Source organism: Muntiacus reevesi, chromosome 1, assembly GCF_963930625.1.
Source record: "Muntiacus reevesi chromosome 1, mMunRee1.1, whole genome shotgun sequence".
Lineage (NCBI taxonomy): Eukaryota > Metazoa > Chordata > Mammalia > Artiodactyla > Cervidae > Muntiacus > Muntiacus reevesi.
The window spans coordinates 192,319,146-192,332,142 of NC_089249.1; the positions used below are offsets into that span (position 1 = coordinate 192,319,146).

At 40.3% G+C, this 12,997-nt stretch overlaps 1 pseudogene; it reads right to left on the reverse strand.

The window, feature by feature from the left end:
• Nucleotides 1-1,848: 1,848 nt before the first annotated feature.
• On the reverse strand, nucleotides 1,849-2,788 carry LOC136166272 (olfactory receptor 7E178-like; annotated as a pseudogene).
• Nucleotides 2,789-12,997: the final 10,209 nt, after the last annotated feature.

The following is a 12,997-nucleotide window of genomic DNA, read 5'->3' on the forward strand; positions in this document are numbered from 1 at the left end:
GGGAACCACTGCACTTGTGTTGGTGTCTGAAATGAGGACAGTCTTGTGAGAACTGTTCTGTAGACTCTGCGGTTTGGCAAACTCTCTGTAGCATGAAAGGGCAGTGGAAAAGTCAAGCCATGCTGAAGACCCTCAAAGTTCTATGAAAACCACCAGGGTGCTCTAAAGATGATCCCTTAGAGTTGGCTGCAGTTGGGGGAAAGAACCCAAATGCTTACACCCCCCCCCAACATTATGCAGTCCTCAGATGTGGGCTATCTGAAGCTGAGGCAGGTACCTCTAGGAGTTGATTCCTGAGGGCTAACACCCGAACTTGGAGCATTTCATCTCTCATTTCTGACAGGAGATTTTTTTGTTGTGGTAAGAAAAAAAAATAACATTTACCTCCTAACTATTTTTAAGTGTACAATTCAACAGAATTAAGTACATTCACATTGTTTAGCAACCATCACAACCATCCACCTCCAGAACTATTTCATCTTCCGCTAATGGACACTCTGTGCCCTTTAAACACTAACTCTCCTTCTCATGATCCCAAAGCCTCTTGCAACCATCATTTTCTTTAAATTTGACTACTTTAGCTGTGGAGTCATTCAGTGTTTTGTCCCTTTCTGTCTCACTAAGTAATATGATTGGGGAGAAGTTAGGTGGAATGGGAAGGAGATTTATCAGAAAACTTTGGAATCAATTTTGCTCTGGTAGGTAGTCTCCTTGCTACTCCTTGGGAAGCATATACCTCAGTTTTCCTAGGAAAGTCCCAATTGATAACCGCTTATGTAAACTCAGTATTCAGAGTGCCCTATTACAATTTCTAAAGTACTCTGATTTGGAAATGATATACCCATCCTATTTTCACAAAAAGATTATTAACAAGCAATAATATATTGGATGTGTTGATCATTATAGTACAGTATAGATACATATGGCAAATAGGAAATAATAAAAGGAAAAGTATAGAATCAATATATAGCAAGAAATAGAGCTGTGTTTCCTTCCTTGCAAGGAAAGTTATGACAAACATAGATAGCCTATTAAAAAGCAGAGACATCACTTTGCTGACAAAGGTCAAAATCGTTTTTCTAGTAGTTATGTACAGATGTGAGATTTGGACCATGAAGGCTGAGCACCAAAGAATTGATGCTTCTGATTTGTGGTGCTGGAGAAGACTCTTGAGAATCCCTTGGACTGCAAGGAGATTAAACCAGTCAATTCTAAAGGAAGTCAACTCTGAATATTCATTGGAAAAACTGATGCTGAGGTTTCAACTTCAATACTTCGGCCACCTGGTGCAAAGAGCTGACTCATTGGAAAATACCCTAATGATGGGAAAGATTGAGGGCAGGAAAAGTGGGTGGCAGAGGATGATATAGTTAGATAGCATCACCAAATCAATGCACATGAATTTGAGCAAACTCCGGGAGATAGTGGAGTACAGAGGAGCCTGCTATGCTACAGTTCATGAAGTCCCAAGAGTCGGACATGACTCAGATACTGAACAACAACAGCAAAGAGCTGAATTTATTTTGTAACTATAGAAACAAGACTACCAGGGACCAACGGCTCTGTGTAATACATAAGGAAATTGAAAACGTGTAGTGATGTGGTATGCAAAATCTTGGATGGTTATGACTAGGGTGACTATATAATGTTCCAATTCCATTAGAGCTATTTTAATAGGAAAAGTATATAAACAGAGAGCCAGATAGGTACATATATGGTGTGAGACTGAATATTCAGAATCACATGTTGCACATATTTGTTGTTACTGCCTTTAATAGTCTTAGGAACATACACACACACACACACACACACACACACATATAGGCACATATGACACAGGTATTGAAATTAGGTTCTTCTGATAATAATCTTCCAGAGAGCACTCTTTATGTCCTTGTTCCTTAGGCTGTAGATGAAGGGGTTCAGCATAGGGGTGACCACAGTATACATCACCGAGGCCACTGCACCCTTCCTGTGGGAAGATGAGACAGCTGAGCTGAGGTATACCCCAAGGCCAGTTCCATAAAATAAGCAAACAACTGACAGATGAGAACCACAGGTGGAAAAGGCTTTGTACTTCCCACCTGAAGATGAGACTCTTAGAATGGAGGAAATAAATTCGAGTATAGGAGTAAAGGATCCCCGAGAGTGGAACTCCACCCAAGATGGCACCAATGAAATAGATGAATATGTTATTGATGAAGGTGCCAGAACAGGAAAGGTTGAGGAGTTGAGGAGGCTCACAAAAGAAATGAGGAACTTTCACTTTGGCACAGAAGGTAAGCTGTGACACCATCAAGCAGTGCAGCAGGGAGGTCAAAAGGCTGATGGAGAATGACACCAGGACCAACAAGCCACAGAGGCGGGGGTTCATGATGACCAGGTAGTGCAGAGGGTGACAGATGGCCACCAACCGGTCATAGGCCATCACTGTCAGAAGGAGACTCTCCAAAAAGGCAAAAAGAGAAAAAAAGGTCAGTTGAGTTATGCAGCCTGCATAGGTGATGGATTTGCTGTGTGTCTGGAGGTTCACTAGCATCTTGGGGATGGTGGTGGTGCTGAAACTGACATCAGTCAAGGACAGATTGGAGAGGAAGAAGTACATAGGGGTGTGGAGGTGGGAATCAGAGATGACAGCCAGGATGATGAGCAGGTTCCCAAGCACAGTGACCAGGTACATGGACAGGAAGAGCCCAAAGAGGAGGGGCTGCAGGTCTGGATCATCTGAGAGGCCCAAGAGGAGGAATTCAGAGACACCTGTTAAATTCTTTTTTTCCATGTAGATGGGACACCTTATTAAAAGAAGAGTATTGAATAAGCAAAACAATAGTAGAGGCACCCAGAGAAGTGTCCATACTTTGGATTTAAGCAATTAAAAAATAAAATATTCACACTTGATGACCACATGGCCTAGCACCTTTAGCAATATTTCTCAGTTGTGAGCACATCTTTAATGAGGCCCCAAATATCATTTGCTTCTTTACTTGCCTATTTTAGAGGCATGGGGCCAAAGAATGCAAGAGAAGTAAGGACTTTTTGACATAATAAATTCATGAACATGATGTAATATGTGTCCCCTTAGTTTTGAAGGAAAAATCTTTAATAAAAGTTTTTTCTCTGTAAGAAAAGTCATTCTAATTAAAGGACACTAAAAAGCATTCAAATATACTGTATCTTATCCAAATGCTGTACAAGAAACTCTCTTGGTTTGTAAAGTCATTCTAAACAGATAAAACCACTCTCTGGGGTATAAATAAAAATATTAATAATCAGATAGCATTTCTATTTTTTAATTACCTGCTAGAGGTTTTTCATATTTATTTGGTTTTATGACATCCATCTCCCATGGAAATATGTGTTCACTCAAATGTGTGTGTTGTGGTCACAGTCTCTTCACATATAACTCAAATATAAATATTTGCTTTGAGTGGACTTCATACTTCTATAAATGCATTTTTCATATCTCTTTTTCTAATTTATTTATTTTTAATTGAAGGATAATTATAATATTGTGTTGGTTTCTGTCTAATACGTCAGCATGGATGAGCCATGGGCATACATATGTCCCCTCCCTCTTGAGCCTCCCTTCCACCTCCCACCCCTCTCGGTTGTCACAGAGCCCCAGTGTGAGTTTGCTGCGTCACACAGCAAATTCCTACTGGCTATAAATTTTTTAAATTTTTAATCGAATGATAATTGCTTTACAAAATTTTGAAGCATCAAATTATACGCTATCACTGAACCTGAAGATAGCACTCATATGTTATGCACCAATGATTAATTAATAAACTGTAATTAAGACCCTGAACTTGCTTTTCTTATTGCAGAGTCTTTTTCTATCAGTGCTATAACAGTCTCAGGGAAAGTTCTGAAATTGAGATTGCTGTTTGTTGTTTGTTTGTTTGTTTGTTTGTAGTGGCTAGGTAACATTTCTTAACTATGACATATCTTTAATCCTAAAGGTTTGTGAAGGGTTATTTTTTCATCAGATCCAACCTCTTATGAACTATCAAAAAATTTAAGACCAAATAACTTCCCAACATTAAGTGGGCTTCTCATGCCAGTTTAAGCCAATTCTTTTTTCTTTCTCATTTAATTAATTAATTTTTTGTTGGAAGATAATTGCTTTACAGAATTTTACTGTTTTCTGTCAAACCTCAACATGAGTCAGCCATAGGTATAAATTCTTTCTTACAGAGAATTTGTTATTTCTTTTAAATTCAGCACCCTGAATGCAGTTTGGGTTGGCAGGAGAGAAATCTGTTTAGGTGCCTTGTAAATGGAGTTTTGGGTTTCACTGGTGGCTCAGTGGTAAAGAATCTGCCTGCAATGCAAGAGACCTGGGTTCAATCCCTGTGTTGGGAAGATCCCCTGGAGAAGAAAATGGCAACTCACTCCTGTATTCTTAGCAGGAAAAACCCCATGGATAAAGGAACCTGATGGGCTACAGTCCGTGGGGTCTCAAAGAGTTCAACGTGATTTAGCAACTGAATAATAAACAAAATGGAATTTCACTGTCTATATTCAAATCAGACTTTACCTCCTCTCTACCACGGGGCAAGATTGAAATTACATTAAGATACTGTGCTCCTGTGCTCCTAAAATGATAATAAAGCACGTTGCTCTCTTTTGGGGGGTAATAATGCAGGTAAAAGAAAACAAGTCACATAAAAACATTGGTTCAGAGCCTGGCACATGGATTCCTACATAAGGCTTCGTGATATTGTGTTTATTGTCACGACTTTCATCACTATCACCATCACGATCATTTGAGGCACTTGAAGGACACTTTACTGTGCTGTGCTAAGTCGCTTCAGTCATGTCCAGCTCTGAGACCTCACGAACTGCAGCCCGCCAGGCTCCTCTGTCCATGGACTTCTGCTTGCAAGAATACTGCAGTGGGTTGCCATGCCCTCCACCAGGGGATCTTCCTGACCCAGGGATCGAACTTGTGTCTCCTGAGGCTCCTGATTTGCAGGCAGATTCTTTACCACTGAGCCACTGGGGAAGCCCAGAGGATACTTCAGAGAAAACTATTACCTGCTCAAGTTAAAAAAAAAAAAAAAAAAGATGCCTTAGGAAGACAGAATAATTATGGGAGGAAAATAGACATTTAAATAAAAGCTCCAGCATCCCCACCAGTAACAACAACATCAACTTCATAGGCTTCTGAGCTGATCTATCCATGTTGGTGTCCTTCTACTGGCTATCCTATCTGTCCTCTACTTTGATGATGAGAAAACAAGGCTCCCCCAATCCCTCCTGCTTCAGTGTCTCCCACTGCACTTGGCACTCACTGGGCTGGGCTGTGTCTCTGTTGGGGCAGGACTAAGGGATGCAGATGTCTCACATCTCCCCTACCTGGTGTTGGATAAGGGCTGAGTTTGTCCTCAGAACATGCAGGAAAACAGTCTCAGGTATGTGCTTCCTGGTGCAGACAACATCTCCAGGAAAATGAGACACACAGATATAGAACCCTGGACTGGAGCTGGCTAACTGAAGGGCTGGGAAGCACAGGTTGATTATTTACAGTGATGCAGCCTGGAGACCTCCATGCATCTAGAAGATAATTAGCCAAATTGGCCCATGGCCTCTCAATCTCTGAGGATTTGCTAACTTCATGGAAGAAGAAAAGGAGAAAAGTGAATGTATAAGGAAGGACCTAGACCCTTCCTACTCCCAAGAAGAGGTTGACCTGTACTTTTCACCTCTGAGTTCCAAGTTATTTATCTCACCATAAAATTCACACACTTATTTATTCAGTGAGAGAAAGCAATATGTGATTTTCATCTGTAAATCTTTGATTAGTCATATAATTTAGAGAGATTTATGCCTTCCATGGGCTTCCCAAGTGGTGCTAGTGGTAAAGAACCTGCCTGCCAATGCAAGAGACATAGAAACATGGGTTCAATCCTGGGTCAGGAAGATCCCCTGGAGGGGGGCAGAGCAACACACTCCAGTGTTCTTGCCTGGAGAATGCCATGGACAGAGGAGCCTGACAAGCTACAGTCTATGGGGTTGCAAAGAGTCCAACACTATTGAAGCGACTTCACCTGCACATATGCATGTCTTCCATACCAAAATTCTGATAGTATTTCTATTTCCTTAATTAAGATGTATATCTCTGAGAGCTTGATACTGTTTTCTGCTTTTTTTAATAGTCCTGTTTTGGGGTTTTGGAATTTATGCCTTGGAAATTTATGGTTTTTGCTATTTTGAATAACAGTTCCAATTCTAGTTCTGATTCTATTGGAATTAAAAATGCTTCAATTCAATTAGTTTAAAATTTAGCTCTACGTTTTCTGCTCAATTGGTGTATGTTGTTATATTCTACACTGTTTATTGTGATGCATTCACCTGTTATTTTGTTTAAATACTTCTAGGCATTTCAGAGTCTACATTCAAAATGTGGGCCTGGGCTATATAGTCTTGTCAAGTCTTGACTGGAAGAGTATCTGAACGCCAGCTCACTTACATGGCTATTGGTAAGATTGAGTCTTTTGTGGGCCAGAGGACTCCCTTAGTTTCTTATCAAATGGGCTTCTGACAACAGGACAACTGACTAGTATCAGTGCAAGGTGGTAAGATGTCAAGAGAGGGCTGGCAAGATGAAATCTGAATCCTGGTGATGGAGGGTGGGAAGAGATGGATTGGGAGTTTTGAATCAGCAGATGCAAACTAGTGTATATATTAAATAGAATGAATAAACAAGGCCCTACTGTGTAGCATAGGTAACTATATTCAATATCCCTTTAAAAAGCAATAATGGAAAAGAAAAAAACAAAGCTCAGTCTTTCTGAATGTTTGTGTTGGCAGATTGAGTTTTTTCTCATTTTAAGAAATTAGAATCTGTAATGGTCTTTATCTTTCTGGCTTACTTCTCTCTGTATAATGGGCTCCAGTTTCATCCATCTCATTAGAACTGATTCAAATGACTTCTTTTTAATGGCTGAGTAATATTCCATGGTGTATATGTACCACAGCTTCCTTATCCATTCATCTGCTGATGGGCATCTAGGTTGCTTCCATGTCCTGACTACTATAAACATTGCTGCGATGAACATTGGATGAAACTGGAGCCCATTATACAGAGTGAAGTAATCCAGAAAGATAAAGGCAATTACAGATTCTAATTTCTTAAAATGAGAAAAAACTCAACTAGTGCACTGGGAAGACCCAGAGGGATTGGGTAGAGAGGGAGGTGGGAGGGGGGATCGGGATGGGGAATACATGTAAATCCATGGCTGATTCAAGTCAATGTATGACAAAAACCACTACAATATTGTAAAGTAATTAGCCTCCAACTAATAAAAGTAAATGAAAAAAAAGAAATTAGAATCTAACAAATTATTGCTTTTTTCCTTCAGTTTCCTCCTGAAACCCTATGCATGTTGCTCCTTCTCCAATTGGTATGTTTTGAAAAGAAAAAAAAATGTGCTACTTTTTCACATCATGAGAAAAATATTTTTATCTTCAAGTAATTGGGGGGAAAAGATAGTCTCATTAACAAAGTCACGTGATTTATCTCACATGTATTATGACTATAGTCATTAGAGCTTGGAGTTGCAAATAACATATCGTAATCTTGACCTCAGGTCCTGAGTGAATCCTGTTGGATGCTTTCAGCTCAATAACTCAACATCTTTGTGGTCAGAAATGAGATCTTGAAAATTAGAAAAACTATTTGGGACTTAATTCCATTGGAAGTTTTCAAAAGGTAAGTGATGGAATCTGATTGACTCTTCAAGTCACATAATCCTTTTCTACTCTGGGGTCATATTACATGGTGGCATGAGGTCAACTCTAAAGTCTGGAAGCCTGAGTTCAAATCCCTTCACCACCTCTTACAAAAGCATGAATCCATGTATGTACAGCTTAAACTTACCTTATACCTAAGTGAAATAATGGTAAAGTGGGGCATGAGAAAAGTGCCCATCTTATAGGTGTGTGGGAAGAATGAAATTAGCTAACATAAGTAGATGCTGAGATAGCTGCCTAGCAGTAGCCATAACTCTGTTATTAATGGTGGTGGTAGAGTATAATAATGATTATTTCAGTATTATGAAAATGAAAGTGAAGTGAAAGTCGCTCAGTCATGTCTGATTCTTTGTGACCCCATGGATAGTCCATGGAGTTCTCCAGGCCAGAACACTGGAGTGGGTAGCCTTTCCCTTCTCCAGGGGATCTTCCCAACCCAGGGATTGAATCCAGGGATCGAACCCAGGTCTCCTGCACTGCAGGCGAATTCTTTACCAGCTGAGCCACAAGGGAAATCCAAGAATGCTGAGTGGGTAGCCTATCCCTTCACCAGTGTATCTTCCCGACCCAGGAATCGAACCATAGTCTCCTGCATTGCAGGCAGATTCTTTACCAGCTGAACTACCAGGGAAGCCCATTTCAGTATTATGGTTTTTAGTAATTTTACTGTTTATCAGAAAATTTAGAACACAGATTTTGTGATAAGAACTCAAATGGTAGAACATAGAAATGAAAATAAAAATTAGAAGAACAGATTTTTAAGGATCCATTGACAAGGAAGAGGCTTAATTCACTCGTGGATTTGAACTCCCAGCAGAACTATGATGATCTGGGTCACCATCTGCTCAGGAAGAGTACTGGATATGTGCAAGCCAGTGGATGTGTTAATTATCCATGCTCCATAATGGTCAATGCTTTAGAAGAGTGGTCCTTCTGCATGACCATCACAGTAGCAACATCAACATTTAGGAATATTTTTAGAAGGGCACATTAAAAAAATATTCATTTATTTTTGACGGTGCTGGGTCTTCGATGATGTGTGTCGGTTTTCTCCGACACACTTTTCTGCAGTGAGCAGGGACTACTCTCTGGTTGCCCAGGCTTCTCGTTGCAGTGGCTTCTGTCGAGGCAGAGCACAGGCTCTGTGGCGCGCAGGCTTCAGTAGCTGCAGCACTTGGGCTCAATTCTTGTGGCTTCCAAGCTGTATATCACAGGCTAAGCAGTTGTAGTGAATGGGCTTCGTTGTTCCGCAGCATGTGGAATCTTCTTGGATCAGGGATCAAACCCGTGTCTCCTGCATCGTAGTCGATGAAACAGAGTAGATTTTCTTCTGAAATTCCTTTGCTTTCTCTATAATCCACCGAATGTTGGCAATTTGATCTCTGATATCTTAAATATGTTTATAAATATATTATTTGGCCAATATGCAAAATAGGTTTCCACACTTAAAATTGGAATCAGGCTTTCTGATTTTATAAAATAAACAGAGATGCCTTTGTATGTAACATTAATAAGGAATAGATTGGGAGTTTGGGATTGACATGCACATATTGCTATATTTAAAATATAACGCCTTTCCATGAAAAAATAAATAAATAAAATAAAATTCTGTGCCCCACCCCACAAACAATAGGAAGGAAGCCTGGAATTAATTAGAAAAGGAATGTTTATATGTGAAATGCAGGTGTATATGAATGGGTGGATAGAATACATGGCATACACTTGGTCTAAGAAGGTCAAGGATTATCCATCATGAAATTCTCTCTTGTACTGCTGTGGTCTTTAAGGATTTGCACAGCCCAGGGATCAGAATGGCATCAAAAATATTTGTCTAATGAGGAACACCGGTTATTGATCCCCAGGGGTATAGCTATGGTTAGCCGTCAGCCTGTGATATGAAACAGCCCTTGCCTTCCTAGGAAAGGCACACCTGAACCACCTTTCAGAGGTGATCCTTCTTGACCAGGAGTCCATGGTCTCACATGCTGTGTCTGCCCTTCCTGAGGACAGATCTGTCTCCAATATCCAAGTGTCATGTCAAGCATCATTACACGCTGATACCAGTCAGGTAAAGTCCCTTAGTTAATGATTTGGGGATTTTTTTTTTTTTTTTTTTTTGTAACAGGAAAAAGTGTTTTACTAAAAATTTATCTAAGGGACGAGATGAGGAGAGTTCAAGCATGTAATGATCAGAATGAAGTGTCTTATGAGATTCCAGACAACCTGTCTTTTTCTGATAAGTTTGTACCAATGCTCACCCAGTTCTCAATCTGCTGGTCTTCTATTTCCTCTAAAAATGGAAGAACTCTTTATCCACTCTTTATTCTCCTACGCAGAAATATGCCCTTTCTCAAACCTGATGCCTCAGAAAACTTTCTGACATTTGCTTGAATACTGTGGTGGTTGTGGGGAAGAGATTTGGTCAGTTTTTCCTTTATTTCCCTTTCTGGTTCTTCAAATACCACTGCACAGAAGTCCGTTTGCCTTATTGCTGTACTTGGGCTGTGAAGACACCGGGATAAGTAGAGACATGCGGAGCCTTAGCTGGCTGTCCCCCTAGCACACCTCTATCTATAAAATTTACAAGAATTCAACACATGAACAGCAAAGATAGTATAATACCTTTTAAAAAATATAACCATCCTTAAACTCCTTTGAAACTTTAAAATGTTGACATTCTGTTCCCAACTTCAGATCTGTAAATATAATGTAAGAAAATAATACACATACAAAAGGCTCCATTTTGTATCCCCCTCAGATCTTATTCCCTCCTCCTGAGAGTCAAAATCATCTTGCATGTGATAGTGTTCCCCCTTGCATTGTTTTATATTGTGCGTGTGTTGACAAACATATGTAAGACAAGCGCATTAACCATAACACCTATCAGTTAGGAAACAGAGAAATAAAGGATGATGTAACAATATAGTGTTAAAATCTGCCTGCAGCATGGGAGACCTGGGTTTGATCCCTGGTTGGGAAGATCCCCTGGAGGAGGACATGGCAACCCACTCCAGTAGTCTTGCTTGAAGAATCCCCATGGACAGAGCAGCCTGGTGGGCTATAGTCCATGGGGTTGCAAAGAGTCAGACACGATTTAATGACTAAGCACAACAGTATAGTGGGGTTTCCCAGGTGGCTCGGTGGTAAAGAGTCTGCCTGCCAGTGTGGGAGACACAGAGAGGTGGGTTCGATCCTTGGGTCAAGAAGATCCCCTGGAGGAGGAAATGGCAACCCACTCCAGTTTTCTTGCCTGAAAAATTCCATGGACACAGGAGCCTGATGGGCTACAGTCCATGGGGTTTCAAAGAGTTGGCCACGACTGCATGACTGGGCACATACACAACAATATAGTGGAATACTCTCTGGTAATTAAAATTAATGAAGAGGGATTAAAAATACAACAATAAAGAGGAGATAAATTACACAAGAATGCCAATTGTAAATGACGTATACTATGTGGTCCTAACTATATAAATGGACTTCCCTGATGGCTCAGATGGTAAAGCATCTGCCTACAATGTGGGAGACCCAAGTTCAATCCCTGGGATGGGAAGATCCCCTGGAGAAGGAAATGGCGACCCACTCCAGTACTCTTGCCTGGAAAATCCCATGGATGGAGGATGCTGTTAGGCTACAGTCCATGGGGTTGCAAGGAGTCAGACACGACTGAGCGGCATCACTTCACTTTACTACAACTATAAAAAGCTTCAAAATGCAGTACAATGCAATTGTCCACGAAGCAATAACCCTGCTTATAATAAAAATTGTTGAAGAATAATATATATGTAATTCATTTAGTGGTTCTCTTGAGGAAGGAAAAGCATCAAGATTTGCCAACACAAGCTGTGGGGACTCCATATACATTTGTGTTATTTATTGCAATAAAACACCTAGAATGAGGACTGTGATGTGTGTGAATTTGATACTTTTCACAAGATGGGAATGCTGCTTGTACTTATTTCTGTATTTCTTTGCTTGAATAATCCTCCAGGTTTATATTTGTTGTGGATTATTATTTATAAGTGTTCAATATATATTTTACATTTTCTAATGCTGTAGACCTTGTCATTCAAAAGATTTATCTTACCGTTTTCGTAATTGGTACTGATTTGTGTATCTGGTTTATTTTATCATTTACTTCATTTTAATTTCTATCTATTTTGTCATGTGTCCATGGCCAATGAACATGGATATCATCAATGTTTCCTTCATATTTTTTCTATGTGATGATGATTTCTAACTGGAGTTTAAGCCCATAACACCTCCCTGATATTTTCAGTTGCCATGGAAGAATATTCATTCCCCCTTTCTATTGTCTTCTTTCAATATGATCACTGCTTCCTTCTGAGGCGTGTAATGAGACAGGTGCCTTTGTTCATGAAGAAAATTTTAAAATAGGTTAGGTGAGTACAAGCTCATATGCTGAGTACTATGCTGATGTCTCTTTATTCATTTCTCATCATTTCAATATTCCATAATATTTTATAATAGCTTCCATAAAACAAATAAGGACTTTGAAATTTCTTACACAGTTGAACAATTTTTGAATTCTGAAAGAAAGTGCTGGTCCTGGATTAAGTTCATAGTGTTTGAGACTAAATAATATACCAGCTAATAAGGACTGACCTAGCCACTTCTGTCTCCCCCAGCTGCGGAGGACTATTGCTTTATAGTCCTGTAGGATGCCTGAATATATAAGTTGTTGTTCAGTCACCCAGTCATATCCAACTCTTTGTGACCTCATGGACTGCATGGGGTCCAGGCTTCCCTGTCCTTCACTATCTCCTGGAATTTGCTCATGCCCATAGAGTCAGTGATGCTGTCTAACCATCTCATCCTCTGCCACCCTCTTCTCCTTTTGCCCTCAATCTTTCCCAGCATCAGGGTCTTTTCCAGCCAGTTGACTCCATCAGATGGCCAAAGTATTGGAGCTTCAGCTTCAGCATCAGAACTTTCAAAGAATATTCAGGGTTGATTTTCTTTAGGACTCACTGGTTTGATCTCCCTGCTGTCCAAGGGATTCTCAAGAGTCTTATCCAGCACCACAGTTTGAAGGCATCAATTCTTTGGTGCTCAGCTATACAATCTTGAGTTTGCCTGCACTGGGTCTTTGCTGCAGTGCAGGACTCTTTGTTGCTAGTTGTGGCATGTGGGCTTCTCCCTGTGGCGCACAAGCTTTGCTTGTTGCAGCAGGAGGCTCTGGAGGAGGTCGGCTCAGGAGTTAGAGTGCACAGGCTTA